Source organism: Dama dama, chromosome 11, assembly GCF_033118175.1.
Source record: "Dama dama isolate Ldn47 chromosome 11, ASM3311817v1, whole genome shotgun sequence".
Classification (NCBI taxonomy): Eukaryota; Metazoa; Chordata; class Mammalia; order Artiodactyla; family Cervidae; genus Dama; species Dama dama.
Genome location: NC_083691.1, coordinates 46,014,970 through 46,033,608, shown reverse-complemented (window position 1 = coordinate 46,033,608; position 18,639 = coordinate 46,014,970).

The following is an 18,639-nucleotide window of genomic DNA, read 5'->3' as shown; positions in this document are numbered from 1 at the left end:
TTCATAGTTTTCTATGATGACACATGAATGCTATTCTTTCCTTTACCCCTTTAAGGAAATTCATTTAAGAGTCCTATTTTCCAAAGATTGCTACCTTATCTGTGTGCTTTCAGAAGTTAATCTCCCATTTGTTGAGTTACCTGACCACTTTAAATTTTTTTAGTTTTTCTTTGTGTTTTAGACCTTGGTATACCACCTCATCTTGAACAAGTATTTGTGTAAATATGTGTACAACATTTATTTGTTTAATTCCTATACTCATATATTTATGATCAGTGGTTTCTGCCCTGAAAAATGATATCTTACATTTAAAATCAATTCTTGAGTTTGAGTTTCAGGGTTCTCACCCAGCAGAGATATCAGAGTTCTAACTCATAAATCAAAATGGATTAACCCTGGGACTAGTTAGGTGGACATCTCTGTTTCCTCCAGTTTTCCTAGAGCAGCCCCAGATAGTAAAATGTAGCCTTTCTACATTTACTTTTGTGAATGATTTATGATTTCAACATGGCTCTTGCCCATTGTCACACAGAGTAGAAATGGGGGAAGAACAAGTTCAAAAGCCCAAAAGGTATCCACCAACTCATTCCCTCAAGCCATGAGGGCCATGACTACACCTAAGCAGGCTCTCCTCAGTGGTCTGGTGTCTAAAAAGACTTCAGTTCAGTTCAGTTCAGTCACACATTCCTGCCGGACTCTTTACAACTCCATGAACTGCAGCACAACAAGATTCCCTGTCCATCACCAACTCCCAGAGCTTGCTCAAACTCATGTCCATCGAGTCGGTGATGCCATCCAATAATCTCAACCTCCATCATTCCCTTCTCCTCCTGCCTTCAATCTTTCCCAGCATCAAGGTCTTCTCTAATGAGTCAGTTCTTCACATCAGGGGGCCAAAGTATTGGAGTTTCATCTTTAGCATCAGTCCTTCCAATGAATATTCAGGACTGGTTTCTTTTAGGATGGACTGGTTTGATCTCCTTGTAGTCCAAGGGACTCTCAAGAGCCTTCTCCAATACCACAGTTCAAAAGCATCAGTTCTTCAGTGCTCAGCTTTCTTTATGGTCCAACTCTCACATCCATACATGACTACTGGAAAAACCATAGCTTTGACTAGATGGACTTTTGTTGGCAAAGTAATGTCTCTGCTTTTTAATAATGCTGTCTGGGTTGGTCATAGCTTTTCTCAAAGGATCAAATGTCTTTTAATTTCATAATTTCATGGCTGCAGTCACCATCACAGTAATTTTGGGGCCCAAGAAAATAAAGTCTCCCACTATTTCCATTGTTTCCCCATCTATTCGCCATGAAGAAATGGGACTGGGTGCCATGATCTTAGTTTTTTGAATGTTGAGTTTTAAGCCAACCTTTCACTCTGCTCTTTCACCTTCATCAAAAGGCTCTTTAGTTCCTCTTCTCTTTTTGCCATAGCGTGGTGTCATCTGCATATCTGAGGTTATTGATATTTCTCCCAGAAATCTAGATTCCAGCTGTGATTCATCCTGCCTGGCATTTCACATGATGTACTCTGCATATAAGATAAATAAGCAGGGTGACAATGTACAGCCTTGACATACTCCTTTCCCAATTTGGAACCAGTCCGTTGTTCCATGTCCAGTTATAGCTGCTGCTTCTTGACCTGCATACGGATTTCTGAGGAGGCAGGTAAGGTGGTCTGGTATTCCCATATCTTGAAGAATTTTCCAGTTTGTTGTGATCCATACAGTCAAAGGTTTTAGGGTAGTCAATGAAGCAGAAGCAGAAGTTTTTCTGGAATTCTCTTGCTTTTTCTCTGATCCAGTGAATGTTGGCAATTTGGTCTCTGGTTCCTCTGCATTTTCTAAATCCAGCTGGTACATCTGGAAGTTCTTGGTTCATATACTGTTGAAGCCTAGCTTGGCGAATTTTGAGCACTATTTTGCTAGCATGTGAGATGAGCATAATCGTGAAGTCATTAGAACATTGTTTGGCATTGTCTTTCTTTGGGATTGAAATGAAAACTGACCTTTTCCAGTCCTGTGGCCACTGCTGAGTTTTCCTAATTGCTAACATATTGAGTGCAGCACTTTAACAGCATCATCTTTTATGATTTGAAATAGCTCAGCTAGAATTATTTCACCTCTACTAACTTTTTTCATAGTGATGCTTCCTAAGGCTTACTTGACTTTGCACTCCAGGATGCCAGGCTCTAGGTGAGTGATCATACCATTGTGATTATCTGGGTCATTAAGTTATTTTTTGTACAGTTCTTCTGTGTATTCTTGCCGCCTTTTCTTAATATCTTCTGCTTCTCTTTAGTCCATACCATTTCTGTCCTTCATTGTACCCATCTTTGCATGAAATGTTCCCTTGATATCCCTAATTTTCTTGAAGAGATCTCTATTCTTAAAATGGTACAAATGAACTTATTTACAAAACAGAAACAATCACATATATAAAAAACAACATTATGGATACTGAGAGTGAAAGAGGTAAGGGGTAAATTGAGAGATTGGGATTAACACATATGCACTATTATATATGACATAGATAATTAATAAGAACCCACTGTATAGTACAAGGAACACCACTCAGTACTCTGTAATGACCTATTTGGGGAAAGAATTAAAAAGAGTGTATATACATATTACATAAAACTGAGTCACTTTGCTGTATAGTAGAAACCAACAAAACATTATAAATAAACTATAATTCAATAAAATTTAATTTAAAAAAAACAGAAAACTAAAGAATCACACACAAAAAAGAGAGAGACTGTTATCCTGGGTCCCTTAGTACTGTGTATCAAAAACTTTAACAAGCATATTCTGAACACGGTAAGAGAGAGAGGTTTCATGTTAAGCTACTAAGAGTTTGGAGTTGTTATCCCATCATGACTTAGAAAACTTAAAATTATGAATGGAAAAATAATCAATAGAAACTCACGCATTTTCTTTCTGGGCCCCATTGCATAATTCTAAACATTCCCTGAGATGTACTGGCTCTCCTTTGAAAACCACTACTTTTGAAATCACCTGGTGAACGCGAGAGACTAAACTGACTACAGGCCAATTGTAGAACTTCTTTAGAGTTCTAATTGTTAAAGCATAAACGTATAACACATTACTTAGTACTGAATAGTTCATATGCTGTTACCAGGTGAAGTGTGGGTACCTGATATGTTGTTGATCCTATTCGTGATGCCAGTTGTCTTGCTGTTCACATTGTTTGCACTGTTTGCTGAACCCAGGGTAGGGAAGGCTAGAGATAAGAAGCTGGAAGAAGAGGCTGGGAGTCACAGGAAATGCAGGCATGTTTATTCTCTCCTGGCTGATGCATCAGCTGTAGCAGCAGGCATAGCATAACCTAACACAACACAACCTCTTTCCTGGCTACACAGCAGCAGTAGCAGTAGACACACTATATTCTCTCCTCTGTGGCTGACCCAAGGGGCACAGCCATGAGACAGCAGTAATGCCACCACTTTTTAGGTGGAGCTCATGTATGCATATAGTACAAAGTAGCTCATGAACAAGCAAGTACCTTGTGATGTGCATGTGCAGTGCTTTAAAACATCTAGCTGTTATAGTTATTATTTACAAAATGTGGGGTGAGAGAGCCTGAACATGCCATCTTGGCTAATTTGCTCTCTCCCCACACTGCTCCACATGTAATAAATTCTAGCATTCTGACTTCGACCAACTATTACACATCCCTTGGTTATAAAAGTAAACATCACTTCTTAATAGCAGGAAAATGTAACAATTGATAATGCATAATTTATTTAAGGACAATTCTTACATGGAATTTATAAAGTAGGGGTAACCACATATGTAAAATCAGAATAATTCCTACTAACCCATATCATTCTTCCCAAGTTTGGATTTGATCTTTTTCCTTTGCTTTGTGCAGAGACAACAGAGGAACACTTTTTTGGAGCAGTTTCTTTCTACCACAGGCTGTTGACTTTCAAATAAATATGAGATCAAAATAGCCCCTAGGATCTAGTTTTTAAAATATCCTCTGTGATTACCTTACAAATTGAGGATGAGGCAGTGTATTTTTCAAGTTTATTATGGTTGCAAATCATAGAAACCAAAATCAAATTAGCGAAAACAAAAGGAACGTAATGGCCTATTTAACTACAAATTCCAGGATTAAAACTTACTCCAGACATGGCTCAATCCAGGAAAGCAAAAAATATAATTTATCTTTTTTTCCTTCATCCCTTGGCTCAGATTTTGTCTATTGATTTCATCCTCAAACAAACTTACTATGTATGCTAGGATACTGTGTCAGGTCACTCTGGGCTTCCACTGTCTTCAACTTCTGAGATTTTAGTAACAAAGATAGCTTACATATTACTACCTACCAAAAGTACTCAGATTGACTACAGTGGACTATATGCCTACTCTCAGGAACTAGAAACACAAACAAGTAATTTTGTTTTTGATTTTGTAGAAGAGGGGGAACTTTCAAATGGAAAATATAAGAGTAACCAGAAATGGGTAGAATTTGCCTTATGTAGGGAAAACCTCTGATCTAGATTTTGCAGTCTTTATGCACATCAGATCTCCAAAAGGAATGTACCTACTAAATTTCCAGTTAAAGTCTATGAGAATCTCCTTTGTTGCTGAATCTCTTGTAGCCCAATCCATTTATTAATTGATACCAGAAGAGAAAATACTCATGCTTAACTTTCCAAAGAGTAGATTTTTAAATGTACACTCTTTAAGAGTTCAAGTCAAACAATGAAAATTCAAATCAATATGCCGAAGGAACATTTTAGAACACGTGATATTGCTGAAGTACAAAGGATAGAGTCCAGTGGAAATCTAAAGCTAACATTATTTAAAATATAACTAATCAGTCATATTTTTGGATGATAAAGCAGTTGATAAAATTTAAACTTACCATGTGAATGGAGGGTCAAAGGATTTCGTGACTTACTAGATCCAGCCAAGTGGAAGATTATGAATTGAGACCTTAGAGTTTCAGCAGTTGAATTATTTGTTTTCACCTCTTTGAAACCTCTGAACAAGTATGTGAGTTGGGTGAAGTGGGACAGATTCATTCTTTACTGGGTGTTTATTAATGATTCATATTCTCTTTCAATATTCTCTTTTATCATTAAAAGTGTCGAGCATATGGTGTGCTAATAAAGCTACCATAATATACTAAGACTATGCCATTTAAAAAGCTAGCTTTTAGCTGAAAACAAAAAACAAAGCATCTGATTTCATCTCCTGCTTTGATTGCCTCTCATACATTACTCAGCAGCTCCTAACTTCCTGAACTCCTTGACAGAAACTTCAACCATGCAGCAAGACTTTTGACACAGCAGAATTTTCACTAACATCCTTTCAGCAGCTGACAACTTCTGTTTCAGGAGGGGATCTCACACTCTGCTTTGGGTTATTAAAGCTAATTAAAGTGACGACCCTTGTTTGCCTTAGAGACTCAAGGTCTCTGGAAGGGGCATCCTATTCCTTCTCATTCTTCTCTTCCTTTTCTATGGTATTGGAAGAAGAAAGAAAGGAAATGCTATCCCACTGGGACTTTAAGTGGGAAGCAAATCTCTCTGGGAATACGTTCTAAACCAGAGGAGGCAATTTCTCAATTTACTCCTAAAGAAACACTATCCCACCTATTAATTCACAGCTGGGAACTCTTTAGATATATACAACTTTTACATTTTTCTAATAAAAATCTTCTTACCAGTTTTCTAATTGGGAATTCATCATATATATACATGCAATAGTTTCAAACAAAAATTTAAAGAGTTTCCTGAAGAGTATCCACATTTTGATAAAATATAAAAAAACATATTTTTGGAAGAAAATTATGAGAGGAGCTGCTTGAAGTTATGAGTTTTTAAAAGACTCGAGTGCATATAATGCATTCTAAATTTAAAATACTTTGAATGTCTATGATATTAATTAATTTCCCCAAAATTCAGAAGAAAAATCCTTATATTATTTCTAAACTTAATAATTCTTATTTTGTCAAACCTCCATTTCATTGTCTATTTATACAAATCTAAATATAATATTCTCATTTCAGTTTTTTAATCATATTAACTTGAGAGTAAACAATATATTTAGGAATGAACCAGCATGCAAGTGACAGCAAATCCAATCAACATGAACTTAAACAAGTAGGAGTTTACCTTTCTATATAAAAATTTTGAGAGCAGTTTAGAGCTCATTCAGTGGCTCCACAATATCCCTAATACGTAAGTCTTATGCTCCTTTTTGATTTACTGACCTGACTGTGTTGGTCCTTGGCCTCCGGTTGTAAGAAGTCTTCCCTAACTTTAGCATCACATCCCAGTTTAAGGCAGGAAGAAGAAAGGGAAGTGAAGTCGTTCGGTCATGTCTGACTGTTTGCAACCCTGTGGACTGTAGCCTACCAGGTTCCTCTGTCCATGGGATTATCCGGACAAGAGTAGTGGAGTGGGTTGCCATTTCCTTCTCCAGGGGATCTTCCCAACCCGGGGATCGAATCCAGGCCTTCCATATTGCAGGCAGACACTTTACCATTTGAACCAGGGAAGCCTCTAGGAAAAAGAAGGTGGTGAAGAAAGGCTTCTGGCTGAGTATGTCAAATCCAGACATACTTCTTAGTCAAAAGTCTCATAAGTCAAAACGTTATCACATGGCCACCATGCATATAAGTCATCTCAAGAAAAAGGGATTGGGCGTGTAGAATAGTGAAATCTATGTTACAGTGTCTGCTATAAATCTCTGTTGCTTATTTTCATAGACATGTACTACATTGTTCCTTAATTCTAAAAAGAATAAAATCTACATATTTTTTAAATGAAGAATTACTGAATCTGAGAAACAAAATTCAGTCAATGTGTACTAACAGTAAAAATATTTCACACTCAAAAGCAACAGTTATTAAATTAATAATGCATCTGGGAGCTGAGACAGTATGTCTCAAAGGAACCACAGTATGTTAATCCTTGGAGGGTCCTTTTGCGTTGTATGATTCTACTTTTCTAAAATGAGATTAGTAACATTTTAGGATGGTAAATTTCCTTTAGATTGTAAATAACTCTTAATTGTCTAGGTAACCAACCATGTGTTGAATCTTAATTCAGATAATGATCACAAGCAGCAGATTGCACTGGGAATCATCCTGCTGTTTTCAAATGGGTGTTGTACAATTTCTGTTGCTTCCCATCTTAAAATATATACAAAGATAATAGGTGCATGCCAATTAACAGTGAAACTTCCATGTGGACCCAATATCACTATTTTTATTGGATTTTTATCTATAAACTAGGTCATGATGAAGACAAACAAATTTAAAATTTTTTATGGCTTCATATTGTTTTGTCTCACGGAAATGATTTGCAGAGTTGGATTACATGAAGATGATTGAAACAATCCCCAAGTCACTTTCTTTCTCAAGTATGATTTTGAAGAATACAATATAAACACAAGAATACAATATAAATAAAATACAAGTATAAACTAAGAAACATGACTGTTCAGTGATGTACTTCTAAGAGTCTAGAAAATGAGGTGGGAACTGACAGCCAATTTGGATTTTTCTGCTCCATTCTATATTGATCATTTTCTTGTATATTTGGGTTTATTAAAGTTTTCCTGAATTGTATAGCAATCTTCCTATGCAGGCAGAAATAAATGGTCTTTTTCATTTTAATGGTTTGCTGGAATTAAATGGACTACTTAAAATCTTTTGAGTATAATGGTACTATCCTATAGTCAAAGGACTTAAGTATGAACTTATGTTTAATTTGATGTGTGACTTTAAGTAAATTATTTAGTTGCCAGAGTCTCAATTTACTTATCTGCATTTGGAGCCTAAGAAAACTTGTTTGAGAAATGCTATTCATCTTGTCATAGAAAGGCCACAGTAGTAGGCATAAAATTGAAAAAGCATGGATTTCACCCATGCTCCTTTGGTCTCACTGGATCTGTGCTTGATCTACATACACATGCAGCAGCATCTGGAATAGGTCACATTTCATCACTCAACTCAATTTCCCCTGGTTGGTCACATCTCACCCATAAAAGGTCAAGAATTATGCAAATGTGCTTTTTTTTTTAATCAACCTTGACATGAGTGTAATAGATTTCAAATTCCTCTCTTCTTTCTATTTAATTTAAATCCCTTTAAAGAGACTGATGGCTTTAAAATAAAATCTTTATGTGGTTAAAAATATTTTCCATTTTGCATCATTGGGATTTTCAGAGTGAAATAATATAAATGTTAGAAATATTCTAAGAATTCATATTATTTTGATGAGTTTCCTTCTCACTGGGGCTTCTTACTTTTTTGTATTTAAATGTAACAAGACTTTGAGTGAATCACTGGAGGCTGATAGCAGACTTTCTTTTAAGTGTCAGATAACTAGATAAGTAAAAGAAATATGGCAGATGTCATTTCATAATAATATTTGTGAATGTATAATACAGTCAGACTAGGATTGATGATGTAAGAAAATATAAATATACTGTGTATAATTCCTTTGTTAGCAGATATGCTTCTAACCTTTTTTTAAAAAGTGATCTTCTGGACACAGATGTACAGAACAGACTTTTGGACTCTGTGGGAGAAGGCGAGGGTGGGATGTTTCAAGAGAACAGCATCGAAACATGTATATTATCTATGGTGAAACAGATAACCAGCCCAGGTTGGATGCATGAGACAAGTGCTCGGGCCTGGTGCACTGGGAAGACCCAGAGGGATTGAGTAGAGAGGGAGGTGGGAGGGGGGATCGGGATGGGGAATACATGTAAATCCATGGCTGATTCATGTCAATGTATGACGAAAACCACTACAATATTGTAAAGTAATTAACCTCCAACTAATAAAAATAAATTTTAAAAGTTAATTAATTAATTAATTAAAAGTGATCTTCTACCAAAAGGCCAGTATGCCTCCTCCAAGGCAGTTTAATTTCAGTTTCCCAAAGATTTATCATGTTAAGGAAATCAAGACTCCTTAAAGTACCTAATTTTTAGTATTACCTCTATCAAAACTCATATTATGCATTCCATTACTGTACAGAGAACTCTGGACTCTTTTTTAATTGATTTTTTAAATGTTACTTATGTATTTGCAAATCATGCTAATGTGAAATTATTATATTTAGAACACATTTTAATTTGCAAAGCCCGACTGTCTCCACCTTGGCAGAATTTATGCTGTAGGAGTAAATGCCCTTAGGTGAATGGAGATTTCTACTGATGTTGCCTAGTTGCGAATCTCAGCTGTGAATTTTTGAGTGAGGTGTAGTTGAGAAAGAGTCCTTTTTGTTTTACTACCATCTGAGTTTCTCTTCTAGGGCAGAGACTGATTTTCATGGTCACATCTCTCTATTTTCCCACATATAACCAGTAAGCTCTGTCTAAAACAAGGCTAATACTTGTTGAGTAGGGAATTAATGAACACTATTACTTTTTCAAATGTAACAAAGTAAATAATGATTATATTTATTCACTGAATATGAACATTTTATAACATTTACTATGTGGCAACTACTTGTAATTGAGTGAAACAGCATCTGATAACTACATTAATCATTTCATTATGATTGTACCCCAGAGAAATTGAAGGCCAGCAAAGGACAAGCCTACTGTGTTAACTGGATAAGAACACTTAAATATCAGTATGTAACCATGGGGGACAATTCTCTGATTTCCAGAACAATTTTTAAAAATTTAAGAAATAAAATTCAATACAAAAATATAAAGTAATAAATCTTCCACTCCTTTAATTCTTTAATGATTCAGTTCAGTTCAGTTCAGTCGCTCAGTCATGTCCGACTCTTTGAAACCCCATGAATCGCAGCGTGGCAGGCCTCCCTGTCCATCACAAACTCCCGGAGTTGACTCAAACTCATGTCCATTGAGTCGGTGGACATTGATGCCATCCAGCCATCTCATCCTCTGTCGTCCCCTTCTCCTACTGCTCCCAATCCCTCCTAGCATCAGGTTCTTTTTCAATGCGTCAACTCTTCACATGAGGTGGCCAAAGTATTGGAGTTTCAGCTTCAGCGTCAGTCCTTCCAATGAACACCCAGGACTGATCTCCTTTAGGATGGACTTCTTGGATCTCCTTGCAGTCCAAGGGACTCTCAAGAGTCTTCTCCAACACCACAGTTCAAAAGCATCAATTTTTCGGATCTCAGCTTTCTTCACAGTCCAACTCTCACATTCATACATGACCACTGGAAAAACCATAGCCTTGACTAAATGGACCTTTGTTGACAAAGTAATGTCTCTGTTTTTTAATATGCTATCTAGGTTGGTCATCACTTTCCTTCCAAGGAGTAAGCGTTTTTTAATTTCATGGCTGCAATCACCATCTGCAGTGATTTTGGAGCCCAAAAAATTAACGTCTGACACTGTTTCCACTGTCTCCCCATCTATTTCACATGAAGTGATGGGACCAGATGTCATGATCTTAGTTTTCTGAATGTTGAGCTTTAAGCCAACTTTTTCACTCTCCTCTGTCACTTTCATCAAGAGGCTTTTTAGTTCCTCTTCACTTTCTGCCATAAGGGTGGTGTCATCTGCCTATCTGAGGTTATTGATATTTCTCCCAGCAATCTTGATTCAAGCTTGTGCTTCATCCAGCCCAGCATTTCTCATGATGTACTCTGCATGTAAGTTAAATTAGCAGCGTGACAATATACAGCCTTGACGTACTCCTTTTCCTATTTGGAACCAGTCTATTGTTCCATGTCCAGTTCTAACTGTTGCTTCCTGACCTGCATACAGTTTTCTCAAGACGCAGGTTAGGTGGTCTGGCATTCCCATCTCTTGAAGAATTTTCCACAGTTTATTGTAATCTACACAGTCAAAGGCTTTGGCATAGTCAATAAAACGGAAATAGATGTTTTTCTGGAACTCTCTTGCTTTTTCAATGATCCAGAAGATGTTGGCAATTTTTCTCTGGGTTCCTCTGCCTTTTCTAAAACCAACTTGAACATGCGGAGGTTCACGGTTCACGTATTGCTGAAGCCTGACTTGGAGAATTTTGAGCATTACTTTACTAGCGTGTGAGATGAGTGCAATTGTGTGGTAGTTTGAGCATTCTTTGGCATTGCCTTTCTTTGTGATTGGAATGAAAACTGACCTTTTCCAGTCCTGTGGCCACTGTTGAGTTTTCCAAATTTGCTGGCATATTGAGTGCTGGCATGTGAGCACTTTCACAGCATCATCTTTCAGGATTCGAAATAACTCAACTGGAATTCCATCACTTCCTCTAGCTTTGTTTGTAGTGATGCTTTCTAAGGCCCACCTGACTTCACATTCCAGGATGTCTGGCTCTAGGTGAGTGATCACACCATCATGATTATCTGGGTCGTGAAGATCTTTTTTGTACAGTTCTGCTGTGTATTCTTGCCACCTCTTCTTAATACCTTCTGCTTCTGTTAGGTCCATACCATTTCTGTCCTTTATTGAACTCATCTTTGCATGAAATGTTCCCTTGGTATCTTTAATTTTCTTGAAGAGATCTCTAGTCTTTCCCGTTCTGTTGTTTTCCTCTATTTCTTTGCATTGATCGCTGAGGAAGGCTTTCTTATCTCTCCCGGCTATTCTTTGGAACTCTGCATTCAAATGGGAATATCTTTCCCTTTCTCCTTTGCTTTTCACTTCTCTTCTTTTCACAGTTATTTGTAAGGCCTCCTCAGACAACCATTGTTGCCTTTTTGCATTTCTTCTCCATGGGGATGGTCTTGATCCCTGTCTCCTGTACAATGTCACAAACTTCCGTCCATAGTTCATCAGGCACTCTATCAGATCTAGTCCCTTAAGTCTATTTCTCACTTCCACTGTATAGTCATAAGGGATTTGATTTAGATCATACCTGAATGGTCTAGTGTTTTTCCTTACTTTCTTCAATTTAAGTCTGAATTTGGCAATAAGGAGTCCATGATCCAAGCCACAGTCAGCTCCCAGTCTTGTTTTTGCTGACTGTATAGAGCATCTCCATCTTTGGCTGCAAAGAATATAATCAATCTGATTTCAGTGTTGACCATCTGGTGATGTCCACGTATAGAGTCTTCTCTTGTGTTGTAGGAAGAGGGTGTTTGCTATGACCAGTGTGTTCTCTTGGCAAAACTCTGTTAGCCTTTGCCCTGCTTCATTCTATACTCCAAGGCCAAATTTCCCTGTTACTCCAGGTGTTTCTTGACTTCCTACTTTTGCATTCCAGTCCCCTATAATGAAAAGGACATCTTTTTTGGGTGTTAGTTCTAAAAGGTCTTGTAGGTCTTCATAGAGCCATTCAACTTCAGCTTCTTCAGTGTTACCGGTTGGGGCATAGACTTGGATTACCATGATAATGAATGGTTTGCCTTGAAAACGAACAGAGATCATTCTGTCATTTTTGAGGTTGCATCCAAGTACTGCATTTCAGACTCTTTTGTTGACTATGATGGCTCCCCCATTATTCTAAGGGATTCCTGCCCACAGTAGTAGATATAATGGTCATCTGAGTTAAAGTCACCCATCCAGTCCATTTTAGTTTGCTGATTCCTAGAATGTTGATATTCACTCTTGCCAGCTCCTGTTTGACCACTTCCAATTTGCCTTGATTCATGGACCTAATATTCCAGGTTCCTATGCAATATTGCTCTTTACAGCATCGGACCTTGCTTCTATCACCAGTCACATCCACAGCTGGGTATTGTTTTTGCTTTGGCTCCATCCCTTCATTCTTTCTGGAGTTATTTCTCCACTGATCTTCAGTAGCGTATTGGGCACCTACTGACCTGGGGAGTTCCTCTTTCAGTATCCTATCATTTTGCCTTTTCATACTGTTCATGGGGTTCTCAAGGCAAGAATACTGAAGTGGTTTGCCATTCCCTTCTCCAGTGGACCACATTCTGTCAGACCTCTCTGTCATGACCTGTCTGTCTTGGGTGGCCCCATACAGCATGACTTAGTTTCATTGAGTTAGACAAGACTGTGCTCCGTGTGATCGGATTGGTTAGTTTTCCGTGATTATGGTTTTAGTGTGTCTGTCCTCTGATGCCCTCTGGCAATACCTACCGTCTTCTTGGGTTTCTCCGTGAGGAGATATACCTCGTCCAAGGTAAGGAGCAGCGGCTGCGCTTTGCTGGAGCAGCCGTAAAGAGATACCCCACGTCCAAAGTAAGAGAAACCCAAGTAAGATGGTAGGTATTGCCAAAGGGCATCATAGGACAGACACACTAAAATCATAATCTTTCATGGTAATTTCAACCTAATCGTTACCTCTGGCATTTGTTGAGATCTAAGTTGAAGCACTTAGAAAACTTTCTCATGATCATTAGATGTTGACTGTGCTCCTTTCAGGAGGCACTGCTCTGAAACATGAAGCGCTGGGGTCAAAGCCCTTACTTACCACACCCCAGTTAGTTACTGGCTTCAAAAGTGCCTCTAGATTTTCACTAGCTTGCTAGCACACGAGGCTAGAATTTATCTGTCTTAATAGTCTGGGTCCAAAAACATGTCTTTTAGGAGAATGGCTTCTTTCCACAGCTGTCTTCTTTTTTCTTGCATCTTTCTACTAGACAGAGTAGTAGAGAAATCCCATTTGTTTATCCTGCCGCCTTACTTTTTTTTTTTAATTATATACTTGAAAATTTTTAAGCAACCTAGATTTATTACTCAGAGTCAGCCACATCCCACCTCTGCCTTTGGCAAATGTTGTGTTGTTGTATTAGTCGCTCAGTCATGTTCAACTCTTTGTGACCCCATGGAGTGTAGCCTGCCAGGCTCCTTTGTCCACGGAATTTTCCAGGCAAGCATACTGGAGTGGGTTGCCATTCCCTTCTCCAAGGGATCTTCCCAACCCAGGTAGTGAACCCATGTCACTTATGTCTCCTACATTGGCAGGCGGGTTCTTTACCATCTGGGCCACCAAGGAAGCCCACATTTGGCAAAAAATAATGCTAAACACAAGCTAGTTTGAGCAAATATATAATATGTTTTTTGCTATAGTAAAAAACTGCAGATTGTGTAGGCTCAAACAACAGAATTTCTCATAGGTATGGGGGCTGGGAGTGGAGTTCAGGGTGCCAGTATGGTTTGGTGAGGCCCTCTTCTGAATTTTAGACTTCTCATGGCAGAAGGGACTTGGATGTTCTGTGGGATCTCTTTAATAAGAGCATTAATCTCATTCATTATAGCTCCATTTTCACCACCCTATCACCTCCCAGAAGTCCCACCTCCTAACTCCATTACAGTGGGCATTAGGATTACAACATGTGATGGAATGGGAGGGTGATGCAAACAGTCAGACAATAGTACTTAAAATATTCCAGAGATACTTGTGGAATCTGAGGATAGAGATGCCCAGACTTTAGCAAAAGCTCTACCCAGGGACTCAGTTGTGTTTTCTATTAATTAATTTAACCATCATAACTACTATTATTTCTCTCTTGTGAGTGATGATACTGATGCCAGAAAGTTTAACTTTCCAGTGAGCACACGTTTAGTGAGTAATAGAGTTTTTATTCAAACCCAAGAAGTTTGTTTCTGTATACTATGCCTTTAAACATCAAGATATTCACAAACACAAAGGAAATACGATGCTATTAACAGAAGGAACATAGTCTAGAAATTTGCTTCATATAGACTGCACAGGGTCTTCTTCACATTCTGTAGTTCACACTGGCATTTCATCCTACTTTATCTTCCATATGGATTTTTCTGCTTATTTATACTTTTTCTCTCTTACATATCCAATTTTGTGCTTATTCCATCACGGAACCAGTGATTCTTTGTAACTTTTAAGAAATATTTTGAGACTTAGTTCCCAAACCTATTGTTTCCTTTCTATCAGTAGTTCTAGCTTTTAAGAGATGATAGAATATTTAGATTTAGAACATGCCCATAATTTGAGACCAAATAATAAGTTTAAGGGTTGCTGAATGGCTTTTGGATGGTTACTCTTGAGTTCAGTGCCTGCTTCTCATTTAATGGCTAAGATGGTACCATGTGGTACAAAACATTGTCACCTTGACTTAGTCTTTTGCATAGAGGCACAGTAAGACATGTCTCAATGCCTTATAATATCATTATCATTAATTTTACAAATTTATTCTTCTATAAAAGGGAAAAAATGAGAAAAAGAAACAAGAATAAGAAGAGATGAAAAACACCCTGACTGAGAATATTGCTAGACCTGAAAGAGATCTTAAACATCATTTATTACTACATCTGGAGAAGGAAATGGCAACCTACTCCAGTATCTTGCCTGGAGAATCCCATGGACAGAGGAGTCTAGCAGGCTCCAGTCCATGGGGCCGCAAGAGTTGGGCACGACTTAGCAACTAAACCACCACCACCACCACTACTACATCACTCTTCTTCCTTTATTAAGGAATTAGAAACAAAAATGAGTATATGTCCAAAGCAGTGAAGTTGCAGGCTAGGTACAACGATGTTTAGATAAATAACAAACCCCTTTTTTCAAAGAGCTCAAAGTTAACTTGGGGAGGTGTAAGTCATACTCATGTACAATGTCAAGGGAGATATTTCTTTATACTATATGAACTCCCATTGTCTTATACATACTAATCTACACAAAATAAGCTCCAACTAAAAGAGCTTGTTCTGCATCCTATGTGTGTTCCCTATACAATGATCCACTTTCTTTTCATTTACTTCTTTATAAATAAAACTAATAGAAGATAAATAATACACTCAGACAATTTCCAGCACTGATCTTATTTCTAGCTTTAGCCAAGATATTCAGTAACTTCTCCCCATCCATCAGCCTGATTCTGATCAGGTTAATCTTCTGACTTTTTTTTTTTTTTTTTTTTTTTGCCTCTTCCTGAACTTCTGAGAAAACTATTTCATCTTTTTCATAGAGAAAATAGAATACATAAGGAGGGTTCATTCTCAACTTCCTGTCTTGCCCCAATCTCATCTCTCCAGTCATAAGATCAGCCTCCATGCTCACTGTCACCTTTTTTCTTTTCCCTCTCAAGTGGAGGAGGTATCCTTCTTTCTGTCCATGGCAAACTCCTCCATCCATTATTTTGGATATATTTCTTCACTCATCTTAGATACTTATTCTAACAATTGTCTCTTGTCTTAAATATTCATCTTCTCTCTCCTTATTGAATTTTTCTTTCTAGTACATAAACATGCTCAATTCTATCACCTATAAAAGAAACTTTTAACTGTTACTCTGTGTATTTTCTTCCCATCACAAGACTTCTCCTCTGCCTGCTATTATCCAGTGGTTTACATTGGGTATAAGATAAACTTCAATCACCCTACTATATAGTTATCTATTTAGTCAACAACTATTTCTTAGATTTCTGCTGCTTACCAGTAACTGTGATGCTGTTTGAAGTATAGCAGTGAATAGGAGAGATGTGGTCCCTAGCCTTATAGGACCTGACACCAGTAAAGAATACAAGATATTTTTATGACATGAGCCTTATTTGTCTTCTAAACTCACATATATATCTCTCTCTATCTTACTATCTCTCTGCTCTACTTATTGATCTATCTACCTACTTATTGCTTATGCCCTAATAAAAACCTGCTTTATACACTACCATGCTTTTGCATATCCATGACCATACCTTAGAATGCCTTGCTAATCCTTTTGCTGCAGTGTGCTTTTTATGCTTTCTCTAATTTTTTTGCCTATATCTTTCCAAACTCTTATAAGTATGGATTATATATTCATCCTCTGTGCTCACATATCACTCTCTCTTTCTGAATTATTGTAGTATCTCCTAATAGATTGTAACCCTTTCTATATTTGTCCTGCCCTCCCACCCCACCCCATCCCTACTAAATGAGTACCTTGGCTTCATGTCATGTAGGTATGCCTTTTCTTTGCTCAATACCTAAAATCTAAGTTACCTCTAGAAAGTGAGACCTGTCTTTTTTAAGCTTCAGCAATCTGCAGGTTAAAGTGAGGTTAAATTACCATATTTTCCACTTGTTCTTTGCTACCTCTGCTCACGCAGGATCTCAGTGACATGAAAGTATATCCAGACTTTTCTGGGAGTCTCCAAGGAATGTCTGATATTGTATACCTGATAATAGTGGAAACTGCTATTACTAAGGTGAGCAACTGCTGAGTACTTGGTGGAGGTCAAGAATCTTCATTGACCATTGAACATTCTGGTCTCTGACTCACTGGAAATCACCATGAAATCACACATGTTATGATAATCTTAATACTGTATTACATGTGTGGAACAGAGAGCAAAACCCGTCTCTCACACTCTGTGTCATTTTATATTATCTGAAAACATGAGTTTAGACTGTCTCTCAGTGTCAAGTATGAGGTTACATGAAAATAGATTATGCAGTTTCTTCTTCATCTCTGTTTCCTCGGGTCTCAGACCCAGTTCATGCCACAAAGTAAGGGAGGACAGTATGCTATTCTGTACCAACTCTTTCCTAGGCTCAGTCACCAGATACCAGTATCCAGAAAATCTCCTCTTTCACCAACTTCAAAATAAATGTTTTCATGCAAAACAACTACAGGAAGATCTGTTTATCAGTTCACCAGGCACTCCCAGACATGTTTAAATTTCCCTTTCTGCTGAAAATAGGTAGTATACCTTATAGATATGGTATCTGGAAATATGCATTGATTGAATAAATGACTGAGTTAATGACAAAAATGAGTAAGTGCTTTGTAGTATCTCATCAGTTTTACTTTTATTCAGACCCATTGCTTAGAATACAAGAGCCCATAAGTTGGAGGCCGTTTTAGTAAGTGAGAATTTGTACTATCAAAATAAATGTGAAAGCAGACATTGAAAAATATATTTTCATGTTATGTAAGAAAAATGACTAGAGCTATTATCATTCATCATCACCAACATAACTAAGCAATAAAATCCTCTAACTGAAGCCAAACGTGTGCTTTGATTCTTTCTTTCCCGTATCTAAATTTCAAACAGCTAAATGCTTCTGAAGAAATGCCTTAACAAAGCACTACTTTTCTGTATTAGAAAAGAGGACCTTGTGTTCAGAGTTGATCATGGTGAACCAGCCTAGTAGAGGAAGAAATCTGCTTGTAGGCCAAGAGGGAGAAAAGTTTGGGAAGGTTCATAAAAGAAAGAAAATTATGAGAAAGCTAATGGTTATCATCAGAATATAATTTGTGTGAGAAAAGCCAGATAACATATTAACCCTCCCCACAGACTCATAAGCCATAGGTTTGACCATATGGAAGCTCACATTCACACTGAGTGAATGTAAATAAAGGTTTTCAACTCTAGAGCTATCAAGGCCATTTATGTTTCTGGCTCAGTAAGCCTTTCAATTCTTTCCTAGACATAGTTAGCATAAAAGGGCATCCCACAGTTTTCAGTACATTTGGATAAAAAAGTTTTTACTCTAATCCTTATTTGTTTTCTTATTATAGGCTTTTGAAAGAGAAAACACATTTCCTATGCTTTACTTTGCTCTTTCATAATGAAATATAATAAAGAATCATCATTTGACAACCATTATACCAAGAAAAATGAAATGTCATATTTTCCTGGTCTTAACATTATCAATATTCCAAAGGAAAAAAACCTCTACATGAGTTATGTCTGTGAGGACCTAGGAATCCAATAACAGTTTGCTATAGTTATTGCAATATTTCAATGCCTTGGGCATTGAAAGGCAGCCCCAGATATTTTGGTTATCAACA